This window comes from Ascaphus truei, chromosome 3 (assembly GCF_040206685.1).
Source record: "Ascaphus truei isolate aAscTru1 chromosome 3, aAscTru1.hap1, whole genome shotgun sequence".
NCBI lineage: Eukaryota > Metazoa > Chordata > Amphibia > Anura > Ascaphidae > Ascaphus > Ascaphus truei.
The window spans coordinates 336,552,171-336,563,374 of NC_134485.1; the positions used below are offsets into that span (position 1 = coordinate 336,552,171).

Here is an 11,204-nt window from a genome sequence, read left to right on the forward strand (position 1 = left end):
CAGTCTACAGAACCTTTTAGGATTGGCCAACTCCAGTCTTCAAGGGTCACCAACAGGTCAGGTTTTAATATCGCTGCTTCAGCACAGGTGCCTCAAAAAGGACTCAGCCACCTGTGCTGAAGCAGGGATAGCCTTAAAACCTGACCAGCTGGTGGCCCTTCAGGACTGGAATTAGAATAGACCTGGGGTCGCCCAATAAATACTGGAAACGGTGCCAAAAACGTATTATGTAAAAAAAAAAAAATGTCAAAAATATGTAAAAAAAAAAAAAAATCTTCATATTTTAACCTGGAACAGAAATAAGAATTTCACCAAAAAAGTTCAGAACCACAAGTATAAACTTGTCGAGTATCCGTACACCAGTCGTTCAATTTTTTTAAAATCTGGCCCATCCCAAAAGCATGTGCTTTGTATTCAGTGCTTATATGAAGATGCCCGCGACACCTAAAGAATCTAATTTAAACGAATAAAGGATTTAACATCGTGGAACATATTAATTGGGCTATTGATGCAGGAAAACTGCCAGAAATGTGCACTTGTTCCTCTAACCTCCTGTAATTATTCAGCATATTCCCCATAATTGCTTTGTTGGCGAAACACAAATTGAAGCTTCTATGCATAATTGTTTGCGTACACAGTTTTAATTACCGTAAATAAATACGGTTTTAATTAATTCTCTTATTTTTCACAGTGAACCGAGTGCAGCTTCTATACATGATTGCTAGAAACATTTAATAGCCAAATAAAATCATGGATGTAAAAGGGTTTTAACTGATTTTTTTTCCCAACTTTTCTGGCAGTAATGGGATTACATTAAAAATAGAATTTATATACAGTATATATTACCTACCGTAGAGTGTCTACTGCTTCCTCAGGGATGAAAAGAAGATTGCACAGTTCTGCTTCCTAGAGAATGATCAGAAGGTAGAAAGAGGAAGTGATCCTTGATAGGAACCCAAGGTTTGGGTCTCTGTCCAGTGTCCCAGTTCTCTGCTAACTGATTCAATTTGCCTGACTTTGCATTGTCCTCTCTCTTCCACCCCCCCCAGCCAATCACAGCACAGCTGACCCACTCCTCCATATAGTCAAATGAGATGAAAAGCATCTATTTGTCCATATTCAAAGCATCTGCAGCAGAGAAGTCCACTCCCATCTCCGTGATGCCCTTCTCAGGCCCCCACACCCAACTGAGATTGATTTTTGTAAAGTGCACATTGTTCCCAATCAATAATTCATGATAAATAAATACATTGGGGAATTGTTCAGCAGGTTAGTGGGGGAGGGCTGGGGATATTATTGGTATTTTGTTCTGATGCTGTTCTGCAAGTAAACAGTTTATTCATACTGGCCAATGCTCCATATTTGTGAAGAAGAATTCATTACACTAAGCTGCAAAGTGTACTATTTTTTCTATATTCTTGCGATATGAATTGTTTTTCTTATACACATTACACACACACACGAGGGTAGAAAGGCAAACATAAGATAGAGTTATGAGGGCCATGAGGTATACGAGTTAAAAATAATTCTAATTTAAAATGATCATATTGATATATTAGTTAACAGAGCTAAGTGTGCCCAGCGCTTCACAGCAAAATGATACTGATTATTTGGATTACAATACAAATATTAGAGCACTCACCATAGAAAAAGGAGTGATAGGGAGGGGTAGGGTTGCCAGATGGCTTATCCAAAAATACTGGACACAATGGTGAAAGGTGCGACGCTCTCGACACAACACACACCTCTCTCTGCTCCATGCTGTTTCCTCCTTTGTTTGGCCCAACCCCAGGCTTTTGACACATCCTCCTGATTGGCTGCTGCGGGATAATGCAGCCAATCAGGATGGAAAAAGCTGCCCAGCCCCCTAGCAACAGCCCTGCTCGGGGAAATCCTGCAGCCCCCCAAGCCGGTCAGGTCACTATGTCCAGAGAGGAATTACCGGTATACACATACATGCCCAGTATTGCCTCTAATTTCTTACTGGGCAGAGAGTCCGGATACAGGGCAGTCTGGTTCAATAATGCCGACCTAGCAACCCTAGGGAGGGGACATAAAGATACCATTAAAATAACATTAACATGCAGCAGGGAATGCAGGTGTAGTCAATAATTATTTTCAAGATGATGAAATGTATAATCGAAAAATACATTTTAATAGTATGTGAACTGAAGGTGGCGAGATAGGGAGAATAATGAAGACTGTGGTGGTAGTGCTGGATATGACTTCACTACTTTCTTTCCTGCCCCTCATGTGGCAAATGGGTGGAGAAAATTGATTTATTTTTTTAAATTGTTTTAAGATCTTTTTGTACTATTCTCAAATGTATGACAATGGCAACCGCTCTTTCTGACAGCCATGCTTCTCTTTCACCCACCCTCATTTGATTCCCACTCGAATAACATCTCTCTATGACCAGTCAATTCTCTCTCTCTTCTCTAGACCATTTTTCTTTTTGTCCTATTTTCCACTCTCAGGGGTCCCCGTCCCCTCATAATCTCCACATTGCTTAAAGTGGATCAAAGGCACTCATGGGGGACCAATCCACAGTTCTTCTTGCTAAAAATCCTGTGTTTCACAGTCAGAAAGCAGCAGAACTGTATCTTAACCTGGCTTGTTTTGGGAAGCCTACTATATTCAATAGTTGGCCCCACTGCCAGCAGAGGACACTGCACTGAAAATCCAGACCTGCCGGCAGACAGTGGGTTCCATGGGTAAGATGCACCTATTAGAGAGGGGTAGAGCCAAATGGAGTAGGAAGGAACAGAGTGCAAGATCGTAGCAAGGAGTAGAGGAATGTAGGGCCTTCAAGTACAGGGAGAGGCTCATATACCGTAAATAAAGTGGAATATAATGGGGGACGCAGCAGATTTTAGGAGGGCAGAGACCGACCTTGAAGGGGGTGAAATGAAGACATGGGCTCTGATAAAGATTGCTGCGCAATCATACAGCTATCCGCTCTGGGCAGCAAAACCGGTTCAAAAGTGATGCAGACGTACTGTTCTCGCACAGGATGGGTTAATCTGAAGTTAGGCAGAACACAAAAGCTTGAGTGGAAACCCAAAAAGATGTGACGCACATCCACAATCTGACATTTACAGTATTGCCAGGGACAAAACACATACTTATGGACCCCAAAGGCACCTCTCTTATCTGAAAGGAACATCAGAGGTCTCATGTACAAGGACATTTTAAATGTTATTAAAGTTCAGGGATGTCAGAGCTGAATGTCCTGCAACAGAAAAATATTTATTATTTGTTCCACAGGTAGGGTCAGCAAAGTTTCTAACCCCAACCCTCCCCGCCCCCCATCCCCCTCTCCATCGCTCCAGCACTAAATGGGTTAGTGGGTTTGGGTCCCAAACTGGTTTGAATCACAATTCACTACATTAAAAAAAACAAGATATAAATATATGTATAAAGATGTAATGACAGGTTTGCCTTCCCTGAACGTCCAGCATCGAAGGGGTTAACCATAGGCAGAGATCTACTGTAAAGGTTTCCCAGGTTTTAAAACCGACTGCACCCGTGTTCCCCATTTGGGTAGAAAAAGTGACATTTGGTACAGTGGTGATCTTCAATCCTCAAACTTGTGGGTTTGATTCCAGCCAAGGCCACCTACTTTCTACAAGATCTTGTATATCACACATTTTCTTCTGATGTCTTCCTACAACCTACCGGAAAAAGTGAAAAATACATGAAAAAAATTAACGGAAATAAGGCATCTGGCCCCGATGGCATACATCCAAGAGTTCTCAAGGAGTTAAGTTCAGTAATAGCCAAACCATTACATTTAATATTCAAGGACTCCATTTCCAAAGGCTCAGTACCACAAGATTGGCATAAAGCAGATGTGGTGCCTATATTTAAAAATGGTGCTAGATCATAACCGGCAAATTACAGACCTGTAAGCCTGACATAATTAGTGGGGAAGCTACTTGAAGGTTTAATACAGGATAAAATTCAGGAATACCTAATGGAAAATAAAATTATTAGTAATAGTCAGCATGGGTTTATGAAGGATAGATCATGCCAAACTAACTTTATTTGTTTCTTTGAGGAGGTAAGTGGGAATTTAGACCAGGGTAATGCAGTTGATGTGGTCTACTTAGATTTTGCAAAGGCGTTTGATACGGTTCCACACAAGAGGTTGGTGTACAAAATAAAGCAAATTGGACTCAGTAAAAATATATGCACCTGGATTGAAGACTGGTTGAAGGATAGACAACAGAGGGTTGTCATCAATGGAAATTTATCAGGTTAGGCTAGGGTCGTGAGTGGAGTACCTAAGGGATCGGTACAGGGACCCCTGCTTTTTAACTTGTTCATTAATGACCTTGAGGATGGCATCAAGAGCAAAATCTCCATCTTTGCTGATGATACTAAATTGTGTAAGGAAGTAGAATCAGAGCAGGATGTAATTTCTCTCCAGAAGGACTTGGAGAGACTGGAAACTTGGGCAGGTAAATGGCATTTAGGAAGCAAGAATAAACAGACGACTTACACATTAAATGGGGATGAATTGGGGGAATCCTTGATGGAAAAGGATTTAGAAGTTCTTGTAGACAGCAGGTTTAGCAATAGTGCCCAAAGTCATGCAGTAGCTGCAAAGGCAAACAATAACTTATCTGGCATTAAACGGGCAATGGATGGAAGGGAAGTAAACATAATTGTGCCCCTATATAAAGCATTAGTAAGACCACACCTTGAGTATGGAGTACAATTTTGGGCACTACTCCTTAGAAAAGACATTATGGAACTAGAGAGTGCAGAGAAGAGCCATCAAATTAATAAAGGGGATGGGGCAATCTAATTTATGAGGAGAGGCTAGCTAAATTAGATGTATTTACATTAGAAAAGAGGCATCTAAGAGGGGATATGATAACTATATACAAATATATTCGGGGACAGTACAAGGAGCTTTCAAAAGAACTATTTATCCCAAGGACAGTACAAAATGACTTGGGGTCCATCCCTTAAGGTTGGAGGAGAGGAGATTTCACCAGCAACAAAGGAAAGGGTTCTTTACAGTAAGGGCAGTTAAAATGTGGAATTCATTACCCATGAAGACTGTAATGGCAGATACAATAGATTTGCTCATAAAAAGGTTGACATCTTTTTAGAAAGGAAAGGTATACAGGGATATACCAAATAAGTATACATGGGAAGGATGTTGATCCAGGGAGTAATCCGATTGCCAATTCTTGGAGTCAGGAAGGAATTTATTTTTCCCCTTATGAGATATCATTGGATGATATTTCACTGGGGTTTTTATTTGCCTTCCTCTGGATCAATATACTGTAAGAATTGATATAGGATAAAGTATCTGTTGTCTAAATTTAGCATTGGTTAAGCTTGATGGACGTATGTCTTTTTTCAACCTCATCTACTATGTAACTATGTAACATCAATCTATCTTTAGAAAATTACCTTGACATAAGAAAATAATCTATTTATTATCCTAAACTGATTACGTGCACTGATGACTTGCATGTGTGTGTTCACAATAATCCTTTAAAACAAGAGCAAATAAATTAACAGCGTATGACATCTCTTTTACATCTAGTTTGCAGAGAGGCAAATCAGGTCCCCTAGCACTAAATGAGTTGTAGGGGTGGAGAGAGGAGAAAGGACTGCTAGGCAGTGGTATACCCTGGGTCTACAACAGTATTTTTCAACAGGGGTTCTTATGAACCCTTAAGTTCTTCAATCATCACAGACGTGCTATTAGAGAGGGTTGGGCTTCCTTACAATGCATCTGATCTCAGACGCGCTATTAGAGAGTGTTGGGGTTTCTCAGAATTTTACAATATAATTATAGGCGTCATTAACAAAATAAAAACAACTTGAACATCTCTGGTCTACAATTTGAAGTAGCACCAAATATTGCTGCCATGCATTAGGCACCTTAGGCAAATCTTCAGTCTTGCCCCCCCACCCACAATTAACTTTCAAAATCAATATTGTGCATTAATATGAATAAAAATTCTGTATTAATCCCATTTTTTATGTAAAAATCTGTAAACTGATTGATACTGATTGTACATTATCATTGTCCTGGGGTGGGGGTACTTATGTGCAGGGAAGGGGGGGTACTTATGCACCTGGGAGGGGGAAGAAGGTGGTATGGACCTGGGGGCCAGGGAGGGCTACAACAGAGAGAGAGGGGAGCAGGGAGTTCTTACCTGCAGCCTTAGTGGATGGAGGGGGCTGCTAGAGACCTGTCAGTGGAGGTCCACAATGGTGGGCCACAGAGGTGTCTGTCAGTTCCTCCAGCAGGCCCTCTCAGAGGCACCTCTATGGATCTAGCACATGTTGGGCTCACCAGCAGGGGGACCCAGGATCCTCGACTCACCGGGCCTGAAAAACCAGTCTTGGCTGTCCATCCTCTCCCCTGCCCTGGGTAGGCCCTGATGGGTGTAGAACCTGGGCAACTGCCGCTTTTTCCTAGTGGATATGATTACACTTTAATGTTAGAACTATAGCTCATTTAAAAAGGTATAACCCTTACCAGAGCAACAGTATTTTTACATACATGGGATAAGTGTCCTAGCCACAATCCATTTGTGGGAGGTTCCATGGTGACAAGAATATAAAGCAGGGGTCCCCAACCTTTTTGTGCCCAAGGGCACACTTGAACGTTCACTAGAGTGGCGGGCATCAACTAATGCGCATGCACACACTACACTTACCTTGTGGGGAGACCTCCAGGTCGCGTCGGTCCCGCTCGCGGATGCGGAAGTTGGGCTCGACTTCCAGCATGGACAGGCACGCAGCAGCTGTCGGCAGCACAAAAGGCTTGGCGGGCGCCATTGGTGTCTGCCGGCACCGTGCTTGGGACCACTGATATAAAAGGGTTGCACAGTTCTTAATAGGTTGAAAATCACTGGAATATACGATTGTAATCTATGAAACATTTTACTGCTGCCAGTTATTTCCCCCCAATATATCCGCGACCTTCCCTCCTCCACCTAATGAGAAGGCAGAAGAGGTCACACAAGGTCTTGGGAAGTTAGTACCATCTTGGGGATTCTATACGCTGCCTGTTGGTGAAGACTAGAGAAAGGCCAAATGTTTGCCCAAGAATGGAGCAAACTTGTGAGCTACGCATCTGTCCAATAATGTCATGCAAGTGCCCAAGTTCACCAAATCCCACTTGTATGAATTTCCCTATAGATATGCATAGAATTGACTAAATTTATTGTAATTTTCAAATGTTTGTAAAGGGAGCTTGAAAAATTATTTTCATGCAGTTTTTTGCTTACAGCCACGTACGCCCGTGAGCACGTGACTTGTGTATGTGTGAAGGGTTAATACATCTAGCTATCCAGCGGATTCATTTACCTCCCGCAGGGCGCTCAAAATAAGTGATATATCCCCAAAAACCATCACACTACACCTCAATACGCTGTCACTACCAAGAATAGATTAAGGAATTATCCACAGGAGCTTCGTTCTCCTGTATACAGGAAAAATATGTAACCAACCCAAATACCCAATGTAGCAAAGAGTGTCTGAAAATGTGGTTATTCGCATATATAAAAAGCGCCGCAGTGCTTGTTTACAGAAAAAAGAACGTCACAAAGACATACAGTGCACATATAAATGCAGACAGTTACAGGGATATGAAACAGAAAACTTAAATATGTTACCACTATTAGATCCCTCCAAAGATGTTGTGGAGTTAAAGTTATGCGAATTCACGTGTTTATGGAATAAAACACTCGTCTTTGTTGAATTCTAGAGAAAAGACTGTCCCATGGGGTCCAAAGACGGAGCACAGCTGTAGAGAAATAGGGGCTACAAACCAGTAAAAAACAATTAAAAAGACTTTATTGGGTGGTCAGTGAGGGGTACATGGCTACTCTGACGTGTTTCAGGAACAAGTCCCTTTGTCAAATTGTAATTGTTTTTTACTGGTTTGTAGCCCCTATTTCTCTACAGCTGTGCTCCGTCTTTGGACCCCATGGGACAGTCTTTTCTCTGCTATATCGGCGTGATGCACGCACCATGCAAGGGTGAGCTGCTACACGAGTGAGTATTTACCTGTTCATTCCAGGACTTTGTTATTATGCTATGTATAGTTTGTTTTACTGTGAGGGTAAGCATGACCGTTATGGTATATATATAGGTCTGTCACCACCTCATACAAACTCTCATATTGCTGAACGCATACATCACTCATGACTCAAGTCATTACAGGTGTTTATTGAGTCTCACGTAGCTTTGATCATAGCTCTGTCCCCCTTAGGAGTGATTATCACTTTTTGGATTACATATATATGTCCTGTTTGCCGCTGAGCCCTGACTACTGGGACTAGATCCCTGGAACCTTTTGTTGAATTGTAGTTTGGATATCAAAGTACAGGGCTTTTATCCTTAAACTTGGCAAGGGGACCAGAATAATCCCATCCACCTGGGCATTTCCTATTTTCCACTCATCAATCTCTGGTGACATTAATGGCTGGGAGAGAAAATTATGGTGAGTATGAGATACCCTGTAACTTTCTCCCCGTAACCCCCAGAATAATGCTACCTGCATCCATGCGTTTGCATGATTCTCCCGAATGTGTAGATAGAGTACCACTTTTACCAACAAAATTTCTACTTTTGTACGAGTGAACTCGTATCTGAGATATGCACACAGATACCCTGTCATGTTTGATATTAATGCATCAATAAACGGTCATATATGGATATATAATATTACAGCACACAGACTTCATAAAAATATGGATTGCGAAAAACTCAAGCTAAAAAAGGGACTAGCAATTATCGCTGGCCAGTTTGTATTTTTATGTATACAGGCACTGAAGGAGTTTAGTTACCTTCAGGTATTCTGTAATAAGAGTATTAATAACCATAGGTCAAACATGTGAGAATTAGAAAAATACATTATTGGGCTGTCAAATCATGCAAAATGTTGGTCTTTATCCAATTTTTTTTTTTTTTTAGATGGTTATATTGAGACAATATTAAATTATTTTAGGGAAAACAAAAAAAGTTGACAATTACCCATAGGCTGTTCAGAAAACATACCCATACTTTTACTGGAAGACTATCTGTGACATCACAAACCCAACGGTCTCATTGCCCACATTTAATCTGTGTAATCTCTGAGTGCAAGAGGGATCTGTAACAAATTGCAAAGCAATACGATTCTGGATCCTGTGGCACGCAGGGTTTTATTTTTCAGCACTGGGCGAGACAGGAAGTAAACTCGATGCAATTATTCCCAGTGACGGCAAATCCAGGAAACGGACAATCAATTTTGTGAGATTTTGAATGATCACACGTGAAGTGATCCTGCACACGCATGCACATTGCCAGCTGTATCATATGACATGAACGCCTTCACTGCAAAGGGGGTCCTACAATATAGCATTGCACGCCCCAGCATTAAAGGGGTTACTTTGCCTTGCAATACATGGGTATTCATTCACAACAACAAATACGTTGATGCTTTTGATTCCTAGGCCGGTATGCTGCATATTCCTATGAGGATCAGAGCGTCGCCCTTCGTCACCTGACATTGATGTGGGACCGAGCTCTGAAACCTCTCATCAGAGTTTAGCGATTCTCCCTCAAGCTGCCAACACCTCCCGTCTCCCCTCAACAACAACCTGCTTTAGTAGAATACGCCCATAGTGTACAGTGTCACCCAGTGCCTCTTAGCACCCAATTCTATCCTGTCTTGGTTTGATTGATTTAAAAGCCTGAACTCGCTGAAACTTCCCTATTACCGCTGGTCAGTGATATTTCTAAATAAAAAAGTGTAGTGATCAGGGGCTTTATTTTAGGCAACAGGATTGGTTATATTTACGATGCAAGGACAGAGGGGAGGCACTTGTAATATAAATCAGTGTTTCTTTACAAGAAATCTGAACATATACAATAAATATGATCCAGAAAGTCCCATGAAGAGTAAAGCAAATCTCCCGCCCTGATTTATAATCTGCTCTAACAGGATCAGCAGAGTCAGACAACAACCCCACCCACTGTGTCTTTTATAAGATGGGAAAGCAGCACTGCAGGAGTCTGGTTACCATCAAGCAATGGCCATCTTGCCCCCCAGTACAAGGGTGCTCAACTCCAGTCCTCCATCCACCCCCAAAAACAGGCCTGGTTTTCAGGTAATCCCAGTATTAGCCCAGGTGGCTCAGTCAGTCCTTCCTTCAGCACAGGTGGGTCAATCAGAAGCTCACTCTTCGATTGATCCCGATTGAGCCACCTGTGCTAAAGCTGGGATACCCTGAAAACCTGACCTGTTTGGGGGGGGGGGGGGCTGAGCACTCCTGCCCTAGTAGATGCTCTTGATGGCAGCCTGCAATGCCCCATGCCCATAGACATTACATATGCATGGCGTTAATGCGCTGGCTTAGTGGTGTCAGTGTCATTGCTTACAAGTAGCTTCGGCCTATTTGTTATAGTGTGCAGCATTATGGGGATGGGCATGATGCACGGATATAAAGGAGCACAGCCCTTACTATGCGGCATAAGCCGGTATCCACGTTCATCAAGGAAAACATTCCCATTAAATATAAAGCGATGCATTTCGACCTTGTGTTATTATGCTGCTCTCGATAGTAAATAAAGGGGGTGGCAGTTTGATCCCCACACTCGAGCTCAGCCACATAACCGCTTCTGTATCCGTCACAATGCTGCTTTCCCGCTGTGCATTCATTCACAGCTCAGTGTGTGCTGTGTGTCACAGAGGGGAAACTGCTGCAGCGGATCCCGGGGTGCAGAGAGCTGGTCAAACCACATTTAACTCTTTTGCTGCCAGGAACGCATTGCAACCCCCCTTGCTGAGAGAAAGGCAATGCTGTCCCCGCTGCACATTTGGATTGCAACAGGATAAAAATGTAAAAAAGATGCTGGCTCCTAACAAACATGTTCTATGCTTTAACCCATTATCTGCTGGGAAGAGGAGCAGCACGCTGCTGGGCCCAGCCATGCGCAGAAGGGCTTCTCTTTCGCTAGTGGATTTGGCCAGCTGTTGGAATACAGCAAGAGACACAAATCAATGCATGTCTAACCGATATTCACCAAAAGGGGGAAAAAAAGAGTCCCTCCAACCAAATTGTCACGATTTGTAAAAATGGCATTAAAAATAAAAATGTGGATTTATTTTTCTTAACTCCTATGTTTTAAATTAGAAGCAACTTTGTATTTCATTTTTGTCTATTCTTTGCAGAGACATT

The 11,204-nt window shown here is 42.1% G+C and overlaps 1 protein-coding gene across 1 annotated transcript in view; it reads right to left on the minus strand.

The window, feature by feature from the left end:
• AVIL (advillin) overlaps nucleotides 1-1,043 on the minus strand; it is a 61,676-nt gene extending 60,633 nt beyond the window's left edge. Inside the window, exon 1 of the mRNA XM_075591607.1 lies at nucleotides 851-1,043. The gene's annotated coding sequence lies outside the window, so the exon portion shown is untranslated. The remainder of the gene's footprint in view (nucleotides 1-850) is intronic.
• Nucleotides 1,044-11,204: the final 10,161 nt, after the last annotated feature.